At 38.9% G+C, this 24,002-nt stretch overlaps 1 protein-coding gene across 1 annotated transcript in view; it reads left to right on the top strand.

Annotated features, from left to right (window-relative positions):
• ADGRL2 (adhesion G protein-coupled receptor L2) overlaps positions 1–24,002 on the top strand; it is a 473,176-nt gene that overhangs the window by 237,715 nt on the left and 211,459 nt on the right. Inside the window, exon 3 of the mRNA XM_074961433.1 lies at positions 19,607–19,648. The gene's annotated coding sequence lies outside the window, so the exon portion shown is untranslated. The remainder of the gene's footprint in view (positions 1–19,606; positions 19,649–24,002) is intronic.

The raw sequence follows: 24,002 nt of genomic DNA, 5'->3' as shown, positions 1-24,002 counted from the left end.
CACTCATTCCTAGGGAAAGCAAACATTAATAGTCCTTTGCTGGGTCAAATGAGTCACTGCGGAAGGATCCTACAATTTATAATTTTACAGTAGGATCCTCCTGTTTACAATTAGTATTACCCACTTAAGTGCTATTGAACGTAGACAGCAGAACTTAACATATGCGCTTCTGAATGTAGCTGGTAAGTCTTGACACCCTGTTGATTAATGAGGGGCAGTTCCCTTGGAAAAAAGGATACCTTATTTTCTGTTTCATGCCACACTGTTTATATAACATTAATTCAAAAATTATAGGCTGAAAAATAACATACTGCACCATCTCTTGTGGTTTAATTAAATACACCTTTTTTCCATAAGTATTAGCATCTTAGCTACTAAGCACTCATTTTTTTAAACATATCATCTTTCAGTACTGTTTATTCTTTCCGTACTTGTGTGGGGTTAGATGCCATGTTCACAGTAAACTGCTATTAGCTTTAGATCAGCTAACCCCCAACTTTGTTCCATGGAACAATGCTGGTCCGTGGAGAAAAGGCCCATCACATTTGTGCTCGCTGTTCTCATTTCCAGCTTCACCTATACACACGTCCACTTTCTGTACTAACTCATTTACATTTCCTATATACTTGCCAAATATCACATGTCATGTAAACATTTGATTTAGTTCCCACAGGGATGTCACATGGCCACGGATGGGAGGAGGAGATGATCAACAAAGCAATTGTTTAATACGATGTGGTCCGCACACTGGGAAGAAGTTTGAGAACCTTTGTGTTAGATGGTTTTTAAAGCTGCTTTCTAGGCTATAGTTCAGAAAAGGCCCCTCTCCAAATGTTGGTAAAGATATCTAGTCATTTGACATCTTTCAAAATTCATTTCTGTTCTGTCCTAAATGAGCCCTTAGTCCCCCGCCCCTAGTTATTACTAGTCCAATGTAATAAATTATTTATATCACAACCTAAATGAATGCCTCCTTGGACCAAATCCTAATCTGGTATAAACTGATATACCTATGTTGATTTCACTGTAGGATTTGGTGCCTAGTCTTGGTCGAGCTTGGCTAGAACTCTGATATCTCAGAAGGGGCTTGCAGATCTCAGAGGAAGCCCTTGTTAAAATTCTATAGCCAAACTGAAATGTGGTTTGGGATGATTTCCCTGCCTCAGAAGAAGGCATACTTTCCGTGTATACTGCTTTATCTTCCCTGCCAGTGATAACTTATCCCTATGACTCATAAAACACTAATGAGGAAGGGGAAATTTTTGACCTTTGAAATGGACAAAGTTTTGTCAAGGGTCGGGTACTTTCAAAAATTATTTTCTGGGAAAGTTATGATGGGACCCTCTACAAGAGTTTTAAACCCCCTTTCAAATGACAAGAGGTGAGCCCTGTGCTGTACTGCCAATACATTCAGCACATTGTTCAAGAGAAAAGTATATTTTCAGCAAGTGCACTTAATATGTTTGTTTGTTTGAATGATGTTGAATTCCCCTTTTGTAATACTGAAGTGAGACTGTTTTATTTACAGTGCAAAGAGCTAGCACAAAGACTATGCGTTCCTTGAGTCCCCTGTAAACCCTATGTTCAGAGTTTACATGGGATTTAGGGAGTAGAAAGGAACTGTAAGACTGTGGGAATTTTTTTTTCTGGCTCTTTGCACTGGGGTGGATTTCACTGTAAATGAGACATAAATAGATTCTCCAGTCCCTCACCCATATTCTTTGCACTTCTGAGTTGAGCACGGGCTAAAAGGGCACATTTTTGGTGGGAGTCCCATGTAAAAATATTGGCAGTCAATCACCAGCCAGTGGCAATTATTATTTGTTAATTAACTATGCCACTGCATCCAACAATTTTAATACTTTCTTGCAACGCTGTTTCCAAAAACAGCTTGACTTTACAAACTTCAAAAATAAACAAAAGCACCGTGCCATGTTTTAAGCATTTTCCAAGATAGTCCCATATTAAATGTACTCTTCTCTAAGGGGGTATGATATCAGTGAAGTACCAAGTGCATCTGACTCTGTGATAGTTCTTTTCAGCAGTTTCAGCATATTTTTACCACTCTTCCTCTGAAATGTGTTACGTTTATACATTACCAGCCAGACCCCTGATTGGCCTCATTAACAGCATTTTTCAAATACCTTTTAAAAAGATTTTTTTTGTCCCCCTCAATCTATTTATTCAGTAAACTTCAGTTCAGATGGTGCATCCCTAGTTTTCAAAGGGGGCATTTTACCCAGCACTCAGCTGAGCTGGCTGACATTATAAGGAGGCCAAGCAACTTACCCAAGGTCACACATTCCTTCAGTGGCTCAACCAGGATGCACCTACCTCTCAGTTCTTCACTCTTACCTCTTAATAACATGGCCTCCCTCACTGCTGGCAATATGCAAGTAGATTACATTGATTGTGAGAATTGCTGCAGACAAGGACGAAAACAGTATATTGCACCTGCATAGCCTTGGGACTTGTGACAGGTCAAAGCAGGCTTAGCAGCTGGTTAAAGGTAATGCTTCTTTTCACCAGTAAAGGTCAACTTAATGTGAGATCCATATCAAAAGCACTACCTGACATATTGCCCTAAATCTCTGGTTTTACTCTTAAAGAAGTACTCTAGTGTCTGGATCTTGCATTCCTGAGGAGTTTGGAGTGTGGAAAAAATGCAGAATCTGGCCTTAGATATCTTAGTTGTAAATACAGTTTGTTAGTTTATTTTTTTTTAGTGAATCAATATGGGATTTCATATTATGTTTTCCTTTTTATTTATGGTTAACTTACACTTTCCAGGTTGCCATAATTATTAATAATATTTACCCTTAAATTTTGATGAACATTATTTGAGAAACACTGCAGATGTTTTTTAGTTTAATGACCAACATAATGATAACTGCAATGATTAAATAATATAGTCCAATGCAAACCTAGCATCTTCTTAAAAATCCCAGAGCACTTTGCAAAAGCAATAAAACAATAAATTAAAATAACAGCTGGGCTAATCATAATCCAATTTAAAAAGACAACAATTTGGTTTGGTTTTTAAAAGTAAGTCATTTCAGCTTTTCTACTGTCCAAAAGAAAAGAATTCCAGATACAGTGCTATACGCTGGCTAAAGGCAACAGCGCTCAGCTTATGGTAAACCTCTCAGAAGAGATAGCAAACAAAGAGTGGCAGAATAAAAGACAAAGAGAATATGTAATCAATTCCATAAGATAGGAAGTGGTAAGATCATGTACTGGCAGTACCGTATATATTAATAACAGAATCTATTCAGTGTTATACAAGGAGTTAATGCAGTGACCTGATTACAGATGAAATATGAAAAGACCTTTTAGTCTGCCTTTGTGCCCTGGTGCAGGCATTTTCGGTCAATGGAAACCAGTACATTTACTTATTAGAAAGCTATTTTTAAAAAAAAGCTCCATTGTGAGTTCTCTGTAGGCAAAGTATGGATAACCAATTTAGCGTCCTCCTGGGAGAGATGACCATGTGATGCTGAAAGTTCATGAAATAAAAAATTGCTGATGTATTGATGTGTAATGATGCTGTATGATTATTAAAGGGAAAATAGGGATAAAAAATTACACCAAGGGTTTTCACTGTTGACATAACGTGTATCATGTTGCTTGTCAAACAAAAAAAGGACATACCCTAATAACATTGTGGATTCATGATGACTGAAATGATGCTGAAAATATGCAATACAATAAAACATAATGCAAATGTACATAGTTTTATACCCTCACTTAAAAACCCATGGTACTTTAGAAAAGCAGTGTATGGTTAGCAACAGCTGTGCTAATCATAAGTAAATAGAAAAAGCCAAAGTATCAAATTTTTAAAGTATCAGTGGGTCTTGATTAATCTGATGTCACAGCAGCCCCAGTGTTACCAGTGGTTTCATGCCTATGAGCATAAAACTTTATTGAAAAGTATATAAACAAACTTCTTTTTTTCTTCTTAAAGCCAAGCAAACCTCTGAGATTGGCTGGAGCTCATCTTTATCTGCAAACTTTCTGGATTGCCTTGCTTTGTTGAATACTCCACATAAAGTTTAGACAAGCACAAAGATGCTTGTGGAAATCAGATATGGACATAACTCAGTGGGTTAACACAATACTGAGTTCTCCCAAATTTTCCTACATTTAGTTATAATGAAAGAGTTTCTTGGCCATTTTGGACTCAGCAGCTGGCCCATGCCAGCTGACTCAGGCTTGCAGGGCTCAGGCTAAGGGGTCGTTTAATTGAGGTGCAAATGTTTGGGCAATTTGTCCTTTAAATCTCTTTAGGAAATATTTTCCATAGTAGGCTGGTGTACACTTAAAAGTGAGATTGACTTAGCTACATAGGTCAGGTGTGTGAAAAATCCAGACTACTGACTGACATAGCTATGCCAACCTAACACCCAGGGTTATGCCGCCGTAGCTACGGTGACATAGTTATGCACTGGTGTAGTCTACGCAGTGTATGTTTGTTTAATATGTCATAGACTATCTCACAAGAAGTACAGAGCTCAGATATAGAGCTCTGATTTACAGTGACAATGTCAAATTAGTTTTAGCGCAAATGACAGATTTTGTTGCAAAAAGGCTTTATCAAACCTAACACAGCTAGAAATGTTTTCATGGATTTTAATTTCAGTTAAAATTATTTTCTTGATTTAAACTTTCCTTTGCAGTTTTATGAATCCAGATACATATGACCATATGACTCACATTGTACCATGAAAGAGTTTAAGTACCCAGAAAACAAAACTGACTCATCAGTTCTCTGGTCCAAGCTGACTTCAAAGAAAAAAATATATAAGCAGCATATATTAAAGTTTAAAAATTCTTTCAATTTTAAGTATTTCGGGGTTATAAGTAGCACAGGTAGGGAATTAACAAAAATATGGCTGGTTCTTCACTGTCTTTGTTCATGTGCAAAATGAGTGAAAAGCTGCTGTAAAACCTACCATTCTGATCAGGTAGAATTTTACACTCACTTTGCATTCGTGTAACTGATCACACAAGGAGCAGTGTAATGGAGAATCAGGCCCTTTATGTCTGTTTCATTGTTGTTGTACTTTCAAATGGTGAACAATCTTGCCACCCATCTTGCCACCGTTTATGCATTTTGATTATTGCTGAATTCTGCAAGTGCTTCCAAGTACTGGAGTTCCTTTTTGTACAACAGGAGATGGCATGTATGACTCCATTTCCTGGCAATTCTAATCCATTTTGGAGTTGCACACACCTCACTGGATATGTGTTAAAGAAATAGCCTTGCGTCATTTGACAAGATGTCATAGATCTTTGAAGTTGTTAAAAGGGATGCTGTCCATCTGATTTTTTTTTTAAATCAACCAATTCACCACCACCACCCCCTGCCCCAACCCCAATCCTTTGAATACTACATTGATTTTCTAAATATATAGAAGGTTTAGGTTTTTTCTGTTCTGAAAAGACCCTTCTAAATATCAACGGTAGAAGGCTGAGAAACACACACACACACACACCAGACATTCACAGACTCATTTCTCCCCTTTCTCCTGATGAAATTCACTGCTGAAAGGGCCAGCCTGAATTCTGTGCACCATTCAAATCCTATTTAAGCACTCGAAATAGGGCTTAAGTAATGCATTGGTTTTGTGATTTTCATCTGTGGTGCACACTCCTGTCTACTGCCTCTTTATGTTCAGTTTCAGCTTTACTGATACTGTTTCCAGTCAACACTCTCTTGCAGAGTGAGTTGGAGATGCAAACCAGTCAGACTTACTACTCACAAAGTCCTGGACTGCACTAAGTAAGGAAGCAAAAATAGAGCAAAAGAAAAGAAAAATTGTCTAATCTCTTTCAGTTATAGAAATCTAAAAATGTTTGGATGAGAGAGCCATTTTCAAGATCCCAGTGTCCTTTTACTGAGTTGGTGAAATGTACTCGAGTTTCTGAGTAAAGCTGGTAAATTGTGAATATTTTTATCCAAGATTTTAAAGTTACTTTGTAGTCTTACAAATTGGGCACATAATATTTAAATACACAAGAAGACAGACAGTACATGTAATAATACCAGACATTTACACACACACAAACCCAGCTGTGGTGTCCCCTCAGTACTCTGTAATGCTTTTCATAAAAGAAATAAGTGCATACACCTGATATTCTGTTCAAGGCAAGGGAGTTATATATGTATACACATACACACACATAGTCTTGATACTGCTGTGTTATGGTATGTTATATACTGGCAGTTCTCAGGTGGGGATACCTCCCAGCCGGTAGGCAAAAGAATGGTATGGGACTTTGAAATTAGAAAAAGTCAAAGAAGTGATCTCTTGACAGAATTATATAACCTTCTCACACTGTCTCTGAACTTCACTGAATCCTTGAGGTGACAGAAAGCTAGCAGGCTAAATAGAGGCAGCTGTTCGCAATGGTATCCCAAAGATGAATCTGTTCAGTGTGATCAATGACTGAATGCTCAACAGCCTAAGTCATTGATCACCATGACCCCAGTTGCTGCTAAGTCCATTAGGTTGTAATGAAAGCTTAAAGGAAGGGGGGAGTAGGTGATACAGAACAGGGCACACACAGGAAAAGAAGGAGAAGAGTCACAAATACTACACCTAAAAATTGTTCAGGAAAATGCAAAGCCCATTACTTTGTATGGGTGCTTGATCAGATAGATTTTTCATTAAGATTCATGGATAAATAAATGCTGAGAAATTCTGTAATATACATAGGCTGGGATTTCAAAGGAGCCTAAGGAAATTAGATGCTTGTCTGTCATGGAATTTCAATGAGAACTGGGCACCTAACTTCCTTAGGTTCCTTTCAAAATCCCAGCCATAATACACATATACTTTTTCAACACCCTTTCAGCTAATTTATGTATTTTTAGTTGCATATAAAAGCAAGACATCACCCACAGCACACATCAAATGTAGCAAAAGAAAACAATAGAAATGTAATACAACTAGAGTATATTATGTGAATGTGCAAAAAAATGGTACAACTGCTTTTTATTATAAAAACAACGAGGAGTCCCGTGGCACCTTAAAGACTAACAGATTTATTTGAGCATAAGCTTTTGTGGGTAAAAAACCCACTTCTTCAGATGCATGGAGTGAAAATTACAGATACAGGTATAGATATAGTGGTGCATGAAGAGAAGGGAGTTTACCTTACAAGTGGAGAGCCAGTTGACAAGGCAATTCAGTCAGGGTGGACGAGGTCCACTCCCAATAACTGATGAGGAGGTATCAGTACCAAGAGAGGAAAAATTGCTTTTGTAGTGAGCCAGCTACTCCCAGTCCCTATTCAAGCCCAAATTAATGGTGTTAAGTTTGCATATGAATTGTAGCTCTGCAGTTTCTCTTTGAAGTCTGTTTTTGAAGTTTTTTGGTAGAAGGATGGCTACTTTTAAATCTGTTATTGAATGTCCATGGAGATTGAAGTGTTCTCCTACTGGCTTTTGTATGTTACCATTCCTGATGACTGATTTGTGTCCATTTATTATTTTACATATTCAGGCTGTCTGCTTTGGCCAGTGTACATGGCAGAGGGGCATTGCTGGCATATATCACATTAGTAGATGTGCTGGTGAATGAGCCCCTGATGGTGTGGCTGATGTGGTTGGGTCCTCTGATGGTGTCGCTAGAGTAGATATGGGAACAGAGTAGGCAACAGGGTTTGTTACAGGGATTGGTTCCAGGGATAGTGTTTCTGTGGCGTGGTGTGTAGTTGCTGGTGAGTATTTGCTTCAGGTTGGGGGGCTGTCTGCAAGCGAGGACTGGCCTGCCTCCCAAGGTCTGTGAGAATGAGGGATCATTTTCCAGGATAGGTTGTAGATCATTGATGATATGCTGGAGAGGTTTTAGCTGGGGGCTGTATGTGACGGCCAGTGGTGTTCTGTTATTTTCCTTGTTGGGTCTGTCCTGTAGTAGTTGACTTCTGGGTACCCGTCTCGCTCTGTCAATCTGTTTCCTCACTTCCCCAGGTGGGTATAGTAGTTTTAAGAATGCTTGATAAAGATCTTGTAGATGTTTGTCTCTGTCTGAGGGCTTGGAGCAAATGCAGTTGTATCTTAGGGCTTGGCTGTAGACAACGGATCATGTGATGTGTCCTGGAGGGAAGCTGGAGGCATGTAGGTAAGTATAGCGGTCAGTAGGTTTCCTATATAGGGTGGTATTTATGTGACCATCACTTATTTGCACTGTAGTGTCCAGGAAATGGATCTCTTGTGTGAACTGGTCCACGCTGAGGTTGATGGTGGGGTGGAAATTGTTGAAATCCTGGTAGAATTCTTCAAGGGCCTCCTTCCCGTGGGTCCATACGATGAAGATGTCATCAATGTAGCGCAAGTAGAGGAGGGGCACTAGGGGATGAGAGCTGAGGAAGCGTTGATCTAAGTCAGCCATAAAAATGTTGGCATACGGTGGGGTACCCATAGCAGTGCTGGTGACTTGAAGGTATAAGTTGTCCCCAAATCTGAAATGGTTGTGGATGAGGACAAAGTCACAAAGCTCAGCCACCAGGTGTATTTGTAAGTTTCACTCCATGCATCTGAAGAAGTGGGATTTTTACCCATGAAAGCTTATGCCCAAATAAATCTGTTAGTCTTTAAGGTGCCACAGGACTCCTCATTGTTTTTGTGGACACAGACTAACACGGCTACCCCTCCGATGCTTTTTATTATGTTCCACTCATTGGCAATAAGACAAAAATAATCATACAATTGAATTGTTTCAAAAAAGGAGACATTTTAGTGTAGTTCTGCTCTGAAAAGGTGACTTTGTGAGAATGACGGAGCAGGGTTCTACATGCATTGTATCTCGATGATTTCCATATCAAATTTGCTCAGTTTACTACTAAAAAACTGCTTTACTGCTTCAAACCGCTAGTGCTGTAAACTCTACCTGGGTTCTAAAAGGCCAAGCTGGACTCTTTCTGTCTTATGCATCCCCATAATTAATAAAGTCTGCAGGCCAAATGCTGTCCTCAGTTACATGTGTACAACTCTAGTGCTTTCAGTGGGGTTGAACAGTTATATCCAAGGGCAGAATCTGAACAGAATGAGGCTGTATAAATGGCTTTATTGCTATAGTGAATGATGCACAAACTGGAAGCGAATGTAGCTTACTCTATCAGAGCTGTATCTGATGGAAGTACAAACTTTTTTCACTGAAGTGAAATCTCAATATTAGAACCGGGCAAAATTTTTCAGCTGAAACTTTTTTTGTGGGGGGGTCCAAATAAAACAAGAACAAAACATTCTGGGGGAAAAAAATCTTTTTGTTTCTTTTAGACATTTTGGTCTTTTTATTTCAAATGACTTTTTTGTTTCAAATTGTCCTTCAATTTGATTTTTTTAAAAAGATTTAAAACTGAAAATTAAATTAAACATTTTGTTCAAAGTAAAAAAAAAAAAAAGTTTGTTTTTGGTAGACTTGAGAAACTCCCTCTCCTCCCCTTCTCGTAACCCCCGCCCCCACACAGTATTTTCAGTTTGACCAGTGAGCCAGAAAATTAGGTATTCACACAGCTGTACTGTATTTGGAAGGGCCTGATCCAGAAGTGAGTTTCCATTAACTTCAGTGGGAAATGGATCAGGTCCAGAGAGCATACCTGGTGAACAAAAAGCCACTTTTGTGACTAGCAATGCACTTTAAAGGATAAATATCTTTGATGCTATTATTAGGAGTAAGCATGTCTCATAGTGCTCTGTTCTCAGGAAAGGATAGACTCATATAACAAGGTGCTTTCATTTCCATATGGCAACAGTGTATGAGTGTCCAGCTACTACTACCTACAAGTAGGATGGTACAATAATTTGTGTATAAGAATAGATCTTTGAGCCAAAGCGTACATAAATTCAAAGTAATAGATTAATTAATGTCTATTTCTATCAGTAGAAAGCCACATCACAATACGGTATAAAACATTTGATTCATGCGTTTTGTTTTTATTTTCATTGTCTTTGAATTGGCCCTTTTTGTTTCATTATTGAGCAGCTGGGCTGCAGAAAGTAGGCTTCAATTATATAAAGTTTCCCAATATGTAAAATTTTGGGGCTGGGTTTCATCTTACCCCAGGGCAAATTAGGAGTACCTCCAATTCTATCAACAGAGTTATATTAGTGTAAAACAGAGGTAAGTGAGGGTAGGATCAAGTCCTAGGCCTATACAAACTTTATGTGGATACAGAGCAACTGAAAGATGCAGCCATAAGTCCTCTGTCCGTAGATGACAGTAGTGACTGGCAGTACAAGTTTCCACAGTGCTGCCTCCTTGATATAGAGAGATTACTAGAAGTGAAAATATATCTGTCTCCATATTCATCTCTTCCTTGACTTTAGGCATTCCTAAAACCACCAGAAAGGGTGCCTTTTATATGTTCACAATTTTCGGTCAGTACTAATCTGAGAAGGACTGAATTAGTAACCTAGAGATGAAAGACCCTGTAATCCATATCAAGTGCCTTGAGGTATCAGGCCTCCTCTTTTCCCATCCCCAGTACCTTTCTCTCTCGCAAAAAACAAAAAAAATAATTTTATTTAAACAGCAGTCTTTCAGCCTAGCCATGATGACTAGGTTTGGATCAGGGGAAGTAGTAATTTAGAACTTTTACATTCAAGGCCAAATTATCTACCAGCTTATTATCAGCAAGCTCACCCACAAAATGTGTGGCTGCAATCACTTGCATTAGTATAACACTCCATTTCCAAAACCCCAAATTTACACATGTAATATTTGTGAACACCCATTTTACTGGATGAATTGCTGGTTGAATATTTCTTCTCAATATCCCTGATTTTGCCCATTCCATGTAATATTCTCGTGAATTTCCTTTGATCAGCAACTGCATACTCCTGTTAGGTCCCTTTACTGCAGTCGTCCCCAAACTGTGAGGTGTGGAGAAATATTCGGGCGGGCGTGGCAGAGCCTGGGCCAGCCCCCCAGTGGGGCAGGGAGGGATCTCCACCCAGCCCCAATCTGCCTCCAGCTTCAGCCCCCAGCTGCGACCCTGGCCCTGCCCTCAGCCTTGGCTCCCAGCCACAGCTCCTCTCCAGGCCCAGCCTTGGCCCCTGGCCGCGGCTCCACTCCTGGCTCCAGCCCCGCCCCAAGCTGCGGCCCCAGACTCAACTCTCTTAACCCTGTCCGCTGCCATGGCCCCGCTCCCGGCCACAGATCCCAGGGTGGGCACGGACAGGAGTCAGGGGGGACGTGACATGAAAAGTTTGGGGACCACTGCTTTACTGGAATCTACCAAAGTCTTTCAACTTAAAGGGATCTTTTACATTTAGTTTCAAATAAAATATACAGTTATATCAGTATAAGACTTCTTATCTGATTTTTCTTTATCACCTGAGATCAGTAATATCCTATTTGGACTCACATCTGATTCTCTAGATATTCTGGATGTTGCTATGTGATTAGACTGCATTTTGCTAGGGGATCAGGGGAAAGTTCTCCACTGTTCGTACATTTTCTGTGCTCTTTTTTTTTTCTCATTCAGTCTCCAGCTTAGTTTGTTTAACAGGGATTCCCTTCAGTTTTTGTCTTGAAGGGAGACAGAGTTGCACATGTCATTTTGCTTGGAGTTCACAACACCTGTGTGAGCATTTCGCAAATCACATCTGCTGCATAAGTGGGAACAGAGGCAGTAGGCTCCAAGGAGGTCATGGAGACATGCGGTTGGAAAAATTCCCTGCTGCTTTTGTTCTTGCCTGTAGGCATTTTTTCAACAGTTTTTCGTTCAAGTGCACCTTTACCTCTTGTTTAATTTTAATTTGTCTAAAAATTTAATAATCCCTTTAGGGAGTGGTAGTGCTATAAAGTATGTATAAATTTTATAAATATAAAACCAAGTAGGCACTCCTAACAACTGCCTCCTCACCATTAAATGGTTAGGCTCTATCCCTTGATTCTTTTAAGGTTTGGGGGAGAAATAGTTTGTGGTCACCATATGTGTAGAACAGTGAAAATAGAAAATCTGTTGGATCTTTCCATAAAGGCTAACCTATAAAAATGAATTTGAATAAAACGAATAGGGATTCTGTAGAAGTCTACAGAAATCACTCCAACCAACATATAGAATTTAATAGAGAATTATATGCTGCTATTGAATTCCATGCTTTGGTTTAAAAATTCTATTAAAAGGCTATCATTTTCTATTAAAAGGACACTCTCAACTTTAAAATTGCATTTCTATTACTTACTAACTATTAATTACTTACTATTATTACAAGTACAACCTAGGATTATTATAAATGACTGTGCAGGGAAAATAACTTTGTGCAGTTGACAGCACCCCGTGTATATCAATTTCCCTGACTTCTCTGTATAGTTAGCACATTTCTCCTAATGTTTGGGTAGGTCTTTCACATGCCACACAGAGAAAATGCAAATAATAATAAAAAAGGAAACACTAATGTATGTGTTTAACTTTACTCACATGAGTAGTCCCAGTTAGTTCAGCATTGAGGTCAATGACATTACTTACATCAGTAGAATTAGACATGTAAGAGTTTGCCATGTTCATTATGCAATGTTATGCTCTAACAAATCAAGCTAGCCAAGAGGAAAAATAAAACTTCTATAAGCAGCTACAGAGCATAGTAGAAAAGGTCCCAAAAAGAGACGTCCTTCTAGTAATTGGAGACATGAATGCTAAAATGGGGAGAAATAACACTGACAGGGAAATAAGTATAGGGAAACAAGGCCAAAGTGAAATGAACAAAAATGGTGACATGTTTGCTGACTTTTGTGGAATGAATGACCTGGTCATTTGAGGAACTATTTTCTTGCACCATACAATTCACAAAATAACTTGGAGGTTGTCAGATCACAGAACAGAGAACCAAACTGATCATGTTACAATTTGGCACAAATGGACAACCTTAGAGGATATACATAGCAGGAATGGGGCAGAGTCGGGAACAGACCATGCATTAGTGGGAGCAAAACTGAGAATAAAAATAAGAACAAAAAAGAGAACCAAACAACAGAGCTGCCCATATTATTACATCACCAATCTAGAATAGATGACGACACAACAAGAGTTTAGAAATTGTGCTAGCAAACAGATACCAGGCGCTTGAAGATGAAGACAATATAAGACAAATGATAACATTAATCTCCCTGTCTTCTTGATTTCTTTATAAATGGTTTTCTCTCTTTTTCCATATTATAGTCAGACATTTCCCAATCACTTTTTTCATATTAATTTTTGTTGTTTTTTACAGTGATGTTCAGAGAAATATTTTCAGAAGTATTCAATAATGCAAAAGAGAACAATACTGATTATAGTAATGAAGTGAGAATATAGGAATGTTGCCAATTACATGTTGAGATGACAAACAGATCTTAACTCTGACCCTTTCCACATCTCCTTTCTGATTTCCCTTCATTCTGTCCAACTTTCTTTCCCAATCATTCCTTTGTTTCCTTCCCCACTTGCATCGTAATACCTTCTTTGAGTCCACTATGAATGGAAGCCAAGTGCCATTAGACGTTAGACTTGCTGGGGCCCAGGACTGAAGCCCAAACCCGAGTGTTCAGCTTCAGCCCTGGGCAGCAGGGCTCAGGTTACAGGCCCCTGACCCAGGGTTGAAGCCCTTGGGCTTCAGCTTTGGCCCTGCTGTGGTGGGGCTCGGGCAGGTTCAGGCTTCGATCTCCCCTCCTGGGGTCATGTTGTAATTTTTGTTGTCAGAAGGTGGTCGCTGTGCAATAAGCTAAGGAGAGCAGGGAATAGTCATTTCTTTGGCACAAAAAGAAAAGGAGTACTTGTGGCACCTTAGAGACTAACAAATGTATTTGAGCATAAGCTTTCATGAGCTACAGCTCACTTCATCAGATGCATATAGTGGAAAATACAGTGGTGAGATTTTATATACACAGAGAACATGAAACAATGTTACCATATACACTGTAATGAGAGTGATCAGGTAAGGTGAGCTATTACCAGCAGGAGAGCCGGGGCGGGGGGAAAGGGGAACCTTTTGTAGTGATAATCAAGGTAGGCCATTTCCAGCAGTTGACAAGAACGTGTGAGGAACAGTGTGTATGTGTTTGGGGGGGGGGGAATAAACATGGGGAAATAGTTTTACTTTGTGTAATGACACATCCACTCCCAGTCTTTATTCAAGCCTAAGTTAATTGTATCCAGTTTGCAAATTAATTCCAATTCAGCACTCTCTCGCTGGAGTCTGTTTTTGAAGTTTTTTTGTTGAAGAATTGCCACTTTTAGGTCTGTAATCAAGTGACCAAAGAGATTGAAGTGTTCTCCGACTGGTTTTTGAATGTTATAATTCTTGACGTCTGATTTGTGTCCATGTATTCTTTTATGTAGAGACTGTCCAGTTTGGCCAATGTACGTGGCAGAGGGACATTGCTGGCACATGATGGCATATATCACATTGGTGGATGTGCAGGTGAACGAGCCTCTGATAGTGTGGCTGATGCGATTAGGCCCTATGATGGTGTCCCCTGAATAGATATGTGGACACAGTTGGCAACGGGCTTTGTTGCAAGGATAGGTTCCTGGGTTAGTGGTTCTGTTGTGTGGTGTGTGGTTGCTGGTGAGTATTTGCTTCAGGTTGGGGGGGCGGGCTGTCTCTAAGCAAGGACTGGCATGTCTCTCAAGATCTGTGAGAGTGATGGGTCATCCTTCAGGATAGGTTGTAGATCCTTGATGATGCGTTGGAGAGGTTTTAGTTGGAGGCTGAAGGTGATGGCTAGTGGCGATCATTATTTTCTTTGTTGGGCTTGTCCTGTAGTAGGTAACTTCTGGGTACTCTTCTGGCTCTGTCAATCTGCTTCTTCACTTCAGCAGGTGGGTATTGTAGTTGTAAGAATGCTTGATAGAGATCTTGTAGGTGTTTGTCTCTGTCTGAGGGGTTGGAGCAAATGCAGTTGTATTGTAGAGCTTGGTTGTAGACAATGGATCATGTGGCACAAGTTCCCTAATTGTACAGTGCCATGGATACTTATAGTACTATAAAAATAGTAATAAGATAAAGATTATAGAGCAGATCCTCACCTGCTGGAAATCAGCATAGCTCCATGGAAGTCACAGGAATCACCTCTCATATGAATTCTATAAGTGAAGCAAGTTATATTACAAACATTGTGATTATCGTCAATGAGTGTGTGGATATTAGATTTTTTTTAGGCATAAGTACTTTTGCACTTCAGTTTTAGTACAAGATTGCAAAACCTGAATTTTAAATGATCTTTCCTTTCCCTAGAGCTTAAATGCTGTTTGGATATCACTGAAAACGCATAAATAATAACTGAAAACGCATGTAATAAATGTGACTGGGAAATAGGCTCTTGGAGCCCAATCCTGCAAACCCTTTTGAACATGAATAGTGTCCCTATTTGTATGAGAAATCCCATTGACTATTCATGTATGTAAGGGTTTGTAGGACTAGGAGTACTTGTGGCACCTTAGAGACTAACCAATTTATTTGAGCATAAGCTTTCGTGAGCTACAGCTCACTTCATCGGATGCATCTGATGAAGTGAGCTGTAGCTCACGAGAGCTTATGCTCAGATAAATTGGTTAGTCTCTAAGTTGCCACAAGTACTCCTTTTCTTTTTGCGAATACAGACTAACACGGCTGTTACTCTGAAACTGGTTTGTAGGACTGGGACTTTAGTATGTGGGTTCTGTTTCGGAAAACCACCTTGGCGACATAGCAACCTAAATTGCTTTCATTAATGGAGTACTAGACAATGTCTGGTAGACACTGAAAATATGCCATGACACTACTGTCCTTTTAGCAGGTATACAACTATGAGGAAAACCATAGCTAAAGGACAATGTGGAGATTACTGTACTTACAGCACTGGCTATTATTTAAAAGAGCAAAACAACAAATGGATATTTTAATGCATAATTTATGGAAATATGTCATGTTTTAATGCCCTGAGCCCACTATACCGCTCATATCTGTCTGTCTCTACTATAATCTAATTGAATCCATGTAATGTATTTCTAATTTGTCCTTCACCATAGAAGCTAGGCATTATTAGTTGCTATTCCCAGTTTACCTGGATGTTTACCTATTTTCTACCCAGATGTTTTTTCTACTTCTAAAATGCTAAACATTTCTATAATCAAAATTTATTAAGTCCTATGTGCATTTTTCTTTTTCTGTCTCTTGATACTGTCAGTCTTTCAAGATGTAGTTCCTGGTGTTGGTTCATTGCCGCTAATTATTTATATTTTAGCCTTTGTCCCTGATTTCTCAGTCTGAGAGTTTAAAGAGCTATGACATACACCAAGAAGTATCTAATCAAGACATGAGTAATCAAACAAAAAGCTTTTTGGGGAGGAGTGCAAATAGAATGAACCATACTGTCTGGCTAATTATTGTGTTTCCTGTTCTCAACCTTTAAATAGAGTTCTTGCAGAAACCAGAATACCTGCCCATAGCTTGCTGGGTTGGTTATTAAATAAGTGGAAGCTTTGTAAAGAGGGAGTGGTGGGAGAAACAGCATAAAATTGATGATGTAGAAAGGAGTTAAAGTATACACTGTATTCATCTCTTCCAGCCTTGGTTGTCAGGGTGCTAAACTCTCTGCAAGTATTTGGGTGGGTGGGTGTGTATGTGGGGGAAACCTAACCATTAATTCCAAAGAGGTGTTATCAGAGGCATCAGGGTTTGGCTGTAAATTTGACTACATTGCTGTGGTGCACAGAGAAATGAGTGAGGAAATATCTGATTAAAGTGTGCACTGCTGCGGAGGCAACTGAATGTTGCCATAGCAATTGAGATGAAATGTGCAAGAAGTGAGATAATTAAATCTAACCCCTTTAGTAGTTTTGACAGTCAATGCACTGCCAATAGGAAAAGTTATCTACAGTGTTAAAGATAAAACACATTCCTCATGGAAGTAGTCCTTGCTGATATTTTGTTGTTCCCTTTCTAAACACATTGCTTCAGGTAACCTAATCTGAATGTTCTTTTTAATAATCAAATACAGTTTTGACCTTGGTCTGTAACTGCTTAGGACTTTCCTGGCTTATTGTATCATGGGAACTGGCTACACAAAATATCCAAAATAACCTTCCCCTCCTCCACGTCCCAGCTTACAGTACAGTAAAGCCAGGACTGTCATGTTTTAGCTTACAATTCAATAATATCTAGAACGTGCTGCCCTCTTCAGGAGCTGGTGATTAAAAATACTTGATTTTGTTTATTGATTCAGAAAATGTAATGAGCAAATATGAACTAGAGCATCTGGTGAGTTTCTTGAACTTTGTAATACCACAACCCAAAGACAGAGACTAGTTGCAAAATGAGTGGAAAACTGTGTTGTAAAAAAAGGTCTCATCTTACTGGCACTGGAAGAACAAGATTAAAGCCTGGGGCTGTCACATTCTTTAAAGTATTTGGTCAGTGGAAACAAAAAACTAAGGACACCCCAGAGTTGAGATTTTTAAAAAATAAATTGTTCTGTAGAATACCAAGTAACTAGAAATTAAGATGTTGCATGGCTTAAAAAGGACTCTCTCATTAGTTTTCAAGCTAAACTACTCATGTGTATGTAATTACCTTTGAAATCAAATGAAGTTATGCCTGGCTGTGTGTGTGTTTGTGTGTGTGTTTAGGGTGGAGGGAATGGTTTCTAAAAATGACTCTAGTCCTGTGTGTTCAGCCACAGGAAGAACAACCATTGCCTAGTCTGAGTGCAGGGATTTTCAAAGTAACAGTGCTGGACCAGCTGTGGGGAATCAGTGAATTCACCCCAACACACCAGAGGGATAAACTGAGGGAAAACAAGGCCAAAGTCTAGCAGTCAGAGTCAAGGAGCAAGGATCTCTAAGAAGAGCACTGGGGCTGAGAAGAGAACTGGCGTGGGGAGGGTTTCCTTTTCCTCTTTGAAACTTGGCTGAATTGAGACATGTTGAAGTGTCTTTTACCTTTCCTTTTGCTGAGGGCTACCCTGTTGTCCTTTCCTTCAGTGGCCAAACGTAGGGAAAGATTCTGTGCTACATCTCACAGGATTGAATGTTGGTGAGGGTGTGTGGGGTGTTGTCTGTACTGACAGTTCTCAGGACTGTCACAGTGTATCATTCATAAGCAACACTTTCTTTATTTCAGCAGATCGTAAAGGATGTTTAATATCTTTTAATAGCCATCTAAGGAATATTCTTATTTTAATCTTTACGTAACGTTTTCAGTCCAGTACAACACGTTTCTGTCCTTTGAAAAGGAAAATATTGGGTCTCATCTGCCATTTGTGTCACTCTAGTTTTATGTCAATATAATTCCATTGATCTCAATTTTACACCATTGCAAAACAACATTAATGCACCACTGAGAATAAGGGTTGATTTTTCAAAGGCACAAAGGGAAATTAGATGACCATCTCCCCACTGAAAATGTAACACTAGAACCAAATTTTCCAACCAGTGCACAGACAAATCCTAATGGAAGTGCAATCCCAAATCACGAAGGGATTGTGAAATAGTCTGATCGTCTGCACATTACAGGCCACAGAACCTCACCCACCCACCCATTCCTGTAATAGACCCATGACCTCTGACTACGGGCTTGTCTACACTGGCAATTTACAGCGCTGCAACTTTCTCGCTCAGAGGTGTGAAAAAACACCCCCCTGAGCGCAGCAAGTTTCAGCGCTGTAAAGCGCCAGTATAGACCGTGCACCAGCGCTGGGAGCTGCGCCCCTCATGGAAGTGGTTTTATTACAGCGCTGGGAGAGCTCTCTCCCAGCACTGCGCTGCAACCACACAAGCCACGTTAAAGCACTACCGCGGCAGCACTTGAGCGTTGCTAGTGTAGACTAGCCCAAAGTTACTCAAATCCTGATTTAAATCATGATTTAAAGTCTTCAAGTTACAGAGAAGTCACCATTTACACTAGTTTAACCCCCCCCCCCCACACACACACACACACTTCTCGCAGCCGGAGGAGCTGCTGGCCAGCCCCAGCAATGGCCCAACCCCCAGGCCACTGGCTCCAATGCTTCTCCGGGCTGTTGGCCTGACCCCTGAGCCAGCCTGAGCTGCCCCAGCCCCTGGCCATGAGCAGAAGCTGAGCCCCCTCCGACTTCAGGGAAGAGGGGAAGTGAGGGTGGGGCCTTCCAGCAGAGCGTGGGCAGGGCCACAGTCTGGGTTTTGGGCCACCCATGCCCCCACTGCTCCCCTGGGAAGGCTGTTCCAGAACTTCATTCCTCTCATGGTTAGAAACCTTCGCCTGATTTAGAGCCTAAACTTAATCACCAGTTTATATCGATTTGTTCTTAGGTCCATATTGGTACTTAACTTAAATAACTCCTCTTCCTTCCTCGTATTTATCCCTCTGATGTATTTATAGAGCACAGTCATGTCTCCCTCAGCCTTCTTTTGGTTAGTCTAAACAAGCCAAGCTCTTGAGTTTTCTCTCATAGGTTAGGTTTTCTTCCTTTTCCAAAACTGGCCCTTACTGCCTAAGTACATGTAATATATGTTCAGATCTGCATTAAAATATTGATCTGTGCTTTCTACAATAGATTTGTTTCATTTTTGTTTTGCTGCTGATGCATTGTGTTTGGCAGTTAAAATCCCTATGGATGAAGGCATAATAACTAATAACATTTTCTTTGCTTTCCAGGGTATTTATGGTACAATGATGAATTTCTTCTTTCCCAGAATGGTAAGCAGAAAGCTATTTCTACCTCTGATAATACTGAATACAAAGAAGAGAAAGTAAATTGTTATAATAAAAGATTGTATATTTATTTTTAAGCAAACTGACAATCTAATAATTATATGGTATATAGAAATATAAATATTTGAAAATTCAAATCCTGTTCACTAGCTAGAAGAGTCCCACAGACTATTGCATTTATTTCTAAAGACACATAAGAATTTACCATATCTTTTGGAAATGCTTCTGAACCTTGAGGTGTTCACCACTGAGGTTTTCTGCATAATTTATTGTAATATATACATACCCACACACATAAATATGGTTTACATCCTATCAGGAGAGAGAGCAAGTGTATCTCTCCTTTACCCTGAGGAAAGGTGAGTCCTATACAGTGTTTCACTGTGCTGAATTGTATAAAAATTGATCCTTATTTGTGTTTCACTAGGGCTTTGCCACATCTGTGAATTTAAAATTGTATGTTTTCCAAAAGCAGACATCACTTCTTCTGAGAGAGCTGCCTGCTATCATGTTGTTTAAAAAAGATGGTTTCAGTTGTCATTCTCTGTTTTTTATGACTGAAAAAGGCAATATTTATTTTACCCCTTGATCACAACGTCTTTACAAAATAAAAAGAAAAATTCATCATATTGTACATGTAAAGGTCATCCTAAAATAACACTTCTGAGCAAACTATACTGAATCCTATGAGTGTGCTGCTAGGAGAGACATTTCCAACAGTTCTTTGGGCATTCCCTTTATAAAGGAATTTCTTTCCACTCCATAAAAATGTAGTTTGAAATCAACATAAAACCATCAAGAAGTGGAACTACTGTTAAAATGGGAAGAAATATTACTGGAAAAAATATCCCCTCCGAGCACAAATTCAAACTTCAAATGTGACTGCTTCTTAGCGTTATAGCTGAAAGACATCCGATCTAATCCCAGAAGGAACTCAAAATCTGCTTTTAAAAGGAGATTGTTCAAAAAATTTAATGCATAAGAGCATAAAAAAAATGAAGGATTAAAATGAGTGCCCGCCCAGTTTTCTGTTGTCTTTGAAACAAAGCAGAAGGGTTCCAGAATTCAAGAAAACCCACAGCAAGACACAAGTTTAAAATGAACTTTAAAAAAATGACGATAGGGTTTCCAATTCACAAAGCAAGGGACTTGTTCTTTGGAACTTTTTTCTCCTCTTAGAAAGTAAAGCCTGCAGGTGAAGCTGTTTTGAACACACTTGTTTTTAACCAGTAGATCAAATCACTTGATAATAACGATGAGGTTCTCTGCTTTGTTGATAGTTTTACCTGCTTGCTAATAGTGGGTGTCTCAGCAGTATCATTGTCAAGGATATGTTTTGGGGACTGTAATTAAAGGGAAAAAATAATCATGTAGAACTAACAAATAAAAAAGAGCAGCTCCAAGCAGACATGAGAACCACATTTAACCTCCTAAATCCACAAACAAACAAAAAATGCTCAAAAGAACTGAAGAGTAATTTTTAATCAAAAAGATTAACTATGTGACAGTTAAGTATGTTTGGGATTAAACCATCAAAGAACCTGTCTCTTTTGTGTATATTTGCCTATTAGCAGTAGGTACTTGGCACAAGGATCATATGTAGGCTGAAGCCATAGACCCTTGCACTACATATAAGCTTTTCAACAGTGTTCCTTAAGCAATAATATTGTCAAAGGTAAGCGTTTACCAACAGAGTTTGTCCATGTGTTTACCAACAGATTTTGTCCACTTAAAACAGTTTTAGCCTGAGGCTGAATATGCTAGGAAAGTGGCGGAAGAGAAACATTTAATTCAGGCTGAAAACAAATCTATTCAGTTGGCATCGTGATTGGGGTCAATATAGCTATAAGTTTGCAGGTTAAGTAAAATTATTATTACTGGTTGTGTGCCAACAGTGCGCTTTGCACTATGTAGAACAAAGAAGGGACAAGAGTTCTGCCCTCAAGGGTCATATGTCTTATACAAACAAACAAAATGATACATGCAGTGCACAGGGTGATCAGACACTGGTGCAGAATACCAAGATAACACTTTTGGGCGGAATAGGTTTTATAGTTATAACCATATACCCATCCCCAAATATGACATTTTGCCTTTGGCTCCCAGGTACAGAATTATAATGCCGGTTATGGATTACCAGTATGTAAACATTAATTCAAACATAAATGTATTCCCATGTTGGGTATCTATTGCACAAAGAAATTGAAATTGAATTTGGCAGTTAGTATTTCCTTCAGTGTGGCTGGACATTTTAGCCTTTAAAAGGTGCTAGATGTCAGATATTCAAAGAAAATAAAATATTGAATATAATTAATCTGCACTTTAACAAAATGCACTTTCCTTGTCATCCCCAACTCTAGCTGTGCTAAATGAATAAAAATTAAATGCACATTACTATGAATAGTCACAGCATCCTGTTTTCAATAAAAAAGGCTTTTTTCTCTGTTAATAAACTATTTGTTACCTTAAATTAATGCTAAATATATAAAATTGTAGCATTTCATTAAATATATAACCATTTTGTTTTTAAATAGGGTTTTTTAAATTCCACAAATGTTTTTAATCTGTGAAAAATTGCATGTTTTTTTACATCAAGTGAGAATATGAAAGAACTGCTAACAAAGAAGAAGGCTACTGCTGCTATGATTTCTTGAATAAGACAAAAAATTGGTTCTCTCTTTTCTCTCAATTAAAACTCCATGCAATTATTTGTGTAGAGTATAGACCTCTTTTGGGATTCTGGTTTCATATAACTTTTTGGTTCATTTCACATGAATAATATTAATCTTAATTAGCAAAAACAATTGATGGGCTTTTCTCTTTTTTTTATCAGAGGGTTCACTCTGTGTACTGATTATCCTGATAAATGAAAACTTCTTGTCTTTTTAAACAGTAAGCTGAATATGTTATCTATCCTCAGGCTTGTAGCTTTTTTGTTAGACATCATCTTGTTGAGCTGGAGTGGCTTTCTTGACGAGTAGATGACCCCTTTTTTGTCTGGAACCCTAACATTGCTGGGCATTATGTCAATTTAGATTCTAACTATTTATGACCATGCATTCAAAGTTCAACTATGCAAATCACAACTATTAAACAAAAAGACACAGCAGATTTGTTTTTTAAATGTATTACATAGCTCACAAGGTCAACACATTTGTTTTCTCCATTTTAAAATATAGTTTTGTCAGTAATGATCAGTAATGATTGAAGAGATCATCACCTTTTAACATTTTATTTAGACTGAGTCAGATAGAACATAAACATCTTTTCCCTCCTATGCTAGAAAAATAATCATATGGAGTACAGCAAAAAGAAAGAGATTTGGGCTGAAGTAAGAGAGAGAGAGCTGCCTGTGAAACGCCTAGATTCACTGTATAGTACTAATATATAGTCTTTAAGGGGTGCAGTTCCACCATTATAGGGAAGTATACATGAATGCCAGGCCCAAATCTGTCCCCAGCCTATAGGCAGGACAGCACCACAACCCCTCAGTGGTTGCTATTTCAGTTTTTAGGCTACAGAAGGGCCATGATCCCAGAAAAGCCCCTCTCCAAGAGTTTATGTGGAGCTACATTAATTTAGTAGGCATAATCACATAGTTCAGAATTATTGCCCTGACCCAACCCCAGCCACTACCATCTCTATAGTGGACCCCAGCTCCACCGCATCTAAGAATCTACCTATACGCAGTGCAGTGAAATAGTGGCCATTCTCATATGATGTGAGCAATCTACAGCTTCTATGCCCTGAGTGCATTCTGTTCTATTCAGCTTAGGTTCCATACCACATCCATCCCTCATAACATCTGAACAGCACCCTAAATGCAAATGTAAGCATTGTGCAATTGTGAAGGGAGGTAAAAGTACAGAAGCTCTTTGGCGTAGGGCCTGCCACTTACTATGTGTTTGCAGAGTGACCAGCACAGACTAGGATTTCTATGCACTACTATAAATAGTAATAGGACACAGTAGTAGTCTTGTCCTCACGTAGAGCTTGTTTACTGTTGTCCAAATTCTTCAAATAAAAGTACGACAAAACTTACTTCAAGAACTGACAGAGAAATATACTACATAGCAAAACAGAAACCTACAGAATATCTGAATCTGTTTAGATACAAGCAAAAATTAATACTAATAAATACAATTTCCATGGTTTAACCAAAGGGAGATTTGACTCTAAAACTATGACTGTGAACAATTTATCTACAATTTATCACTCTTCTATGGACCATAATTAATTATAATTAAAACTTGCCTTTTTAAGTATTAAATATACAGTGTTACTGTGTTTGCCCTTAAATCATATAATTCCTTCTCCTAGTACACTGAACTGCTGCAGC

This window comes from Natator depressus, chromosome 8, assembly GCF_965152275.1.
Source record: "Natator depressus isolate rNatDep1 chromosome 8, rNatDep2.hap1, whole genome shotgun sequence".
NCBI classification, from domain to species: Eukaryota; Metazoa; Chordata; order Testudines; family Cheloniidae; genus Natator; species Natator depressus.
This window is presented reverse-complemented; position numbering and strand designations above follow the sequence as displayed.